This window comes from Penaeus vannamei, chromosome 18 (genome assembly GCF_042767895.1).
Source record: "Penaeus vannamei isolate JL-2024 chromosome 18, ASM4276789v1, whole genome shotgun sequence".
NCBI lineage: Eukaryota > Metazoa > Arthropoda > Malacostraca > Decapoda > Penaeidae > Penaeus > Penaeus vannamei.
The window spans coordinates 38,469,473-38,471,972 of record NC_091566.1 but is presented as its reverse complement, the minus strand read 5'-3'; the positions used below and the strand labels follow the sequence as shown (position 1 = coordinate 38,471,972).

The following is a 2,500-nucleotide window of genomic DNA, read 5'->3' as shown; positions in this document are numbered from 1 at the left end:
GATTGAAAAACAAACAAAAAGTTGGATATTTGAAGTTCATTTTTTATATTTTTTCATTTATGGATCTTTACCATTTCATTACTGTAGAAACTACTATTATTTCTCTTTCAAACGCAGTTTGTTAGGTAAAGATATGATCATTAGTCTCCGAATTATAGAAACAAACAAACAATTGACCCATGAAAAGGGGCAAATCCAGACCCAAGACAATATGACCATTACATAAAATCAGTTGTTTCATGTTTAATACCTCTTTTATTACTGTTTTCCTGTATATACATTGATTTACATGTCTATATGCAAATTATTGAAAAGGTACATGTTCGTGCACGTGTATATGTGTATATGCGCATATACCCATTTGATCCATAATTATTTATTTCATTTATTCATTTTATTTTTATTCCAGTCTACTCTTCTCTCGCATCATCTGACCACGTAATTCCGCCTCGAAACAAGTGATAAATGTTTATTCATTAGCGGAGTACCTGTTATGGAGGAACAATTAATTGTTTCTTGTTCCTTAGAAATAACCATTCAGAAAAGGTTGATAGATCAAAAATATTTTGATATACAAATCCCTTATATTCATTTATTGTGGACGCTTCATCTTGTGATGTAACAATAGGTATCAGATATTTGTAGGCCGATTTTAGGAGTTTACACAAATGAATTATATCATATTCTTTCTTTACATTTCTTTTTTTTTCGTAAAATGGATTTATAATGACATAATGATGTTTAGTCGATTGATTATTTTCAAATGAAAGCGCATACGTAAAATCATGGCAGTCAGAAAAGTCTAAAGTGGTGGCAACGCTTGGAATTTTTATGGCTGGGTCCCTCTGAGATGACCTTGAGCAGCCAGCCCATGTAAATATCTATTCGTTGTGAATTTATTTTTGGAGATACACACTTGTAACTGCTCATGTATTATCATCAAACCCTAAACATACTTGTATGATGAATATGTCAAAATCGAATCATATCTACTTTAGTTTATGGAAATGAGAATTGAAAAGCTGTGTAAGGATTTTTTAGTTTTCTTAGTTTTTCACATCATAAATCTTTCACTTTTGAATAAAACTGATATAATAAGACACTTTTATCTTCCTGTGATCCATTTCAATAGGTAATGTTATTATACAAAGCATCATTTTCACTCTTGTAAAGCGAGAGTGTGGAAAAGTGAAAAGCACTGACACAATGGCAATGAGACTCGGGGTTCTGGCCTTGCGCGCTGCCCAAATTTTTTGTTGCGGGAGTTATATTGACATGGGTAATTCTACTCTCATTTACGAATATGAAATTGACCATAACTCATTTTTGACCACTCCGACCCAAAATCCCCAACTTGTCTCCCCCACCGCCAGAGACGGTCCCTTTAAGCAGATCACGATAATTTTGCACAATAGTTTCGCATAACAGATTACAGTGATTTTGTTATGGATGAATTTCTCTCACTCTCTGCTGTCCAAATATATAGAAATTATGGTATATTTACAGCAGATAACAATCAGGATTTGAGTGAAAATGTATGGAATGATGTTAATTGAGACAGTTTTCATCTAGGGCAAAAGGAGCGCAAATAGAAAATAAAGGAGATACGGGATGAGATATAGCACATAAAAAAACTCAGTATTTTAAAAACCTCCAACTGCTATCTGTTTCAATGTAAACAGACCATGCAGCTCATAAGCTGTCACACAGGAAAGTAGTACGCGTGCTACTCTGTATTGGTTAAAAAACATTTTAGTGTAATTTCATGCATATTTTTCATGCATTGTTTATAACTAATATGAAGTACTAGTATATTTCATTAATCAAACAAATTTGTCTGTTATCTAATCACATTTTACTATTGTAATAATTTTCTGTGATATCACTGTATGGTGCATCGATACGCTTCACCAGTAGGCCTGTTGCTGTAGCGGCTAGGAAAGCATGGCGATCGGCTAGAGAAGCATGTCTATCGTCTAGGGAAGCATGATGATAAGCTAGGGAAGCATGGCGATGGCATAGGGAAGCATGGTGATCAGAAAGGGTTAGGAATGTTTTTGGGTTTTATGGCTCCCAGCTAGGGAAGCGTGGCAGTATTTGTTACAAAGAGCAACGCACCCTCCCAGAGACTAAATCGAAAAAATATGTTTTTCTGCAGGAAATCCAATGATTTCATCAACTTTTGGCGTGGTTTCTTGTATGAATATAGTCCAGGTGGCAGGGGAGGGCATTAAGTATATCAGGGAAATTATGGGGTAAAACAGGCCTAAATAAGAAGAATAAAGACCCAAAATGCGTAAAACTAGCAAAAAAAGAAAAACCACACACTTAAAATCGACCAACGAAACTCTATAGATGTAACCACCATCTTTGAAATTCTACAGTCTAACGCACCAGAAATCTAAAACTCTATAGGAACCCAACCCAACTTTTGGCAAAACTCTTCGGGAATTCATACATTCCAAACCCCCCAAAAAAAGTATTGACAAACAAATCAACC

The 2,500-nt window shown here is 34.8% G+C and overlaps 1 protein-coding gene across 2 annotated transcripts in view; it reads left to right on the top strand.

Moving 5' to 3' along the window:
- The window catches only part of Gmer (GDP-L-fucose synthase-like protein), a 14,459-nt gene that overhangs the window by 1,032 nt on the left and 10,927 nt on the right, over positions 1-2,500 (top strand). The window lies entirely within an intron of this gene.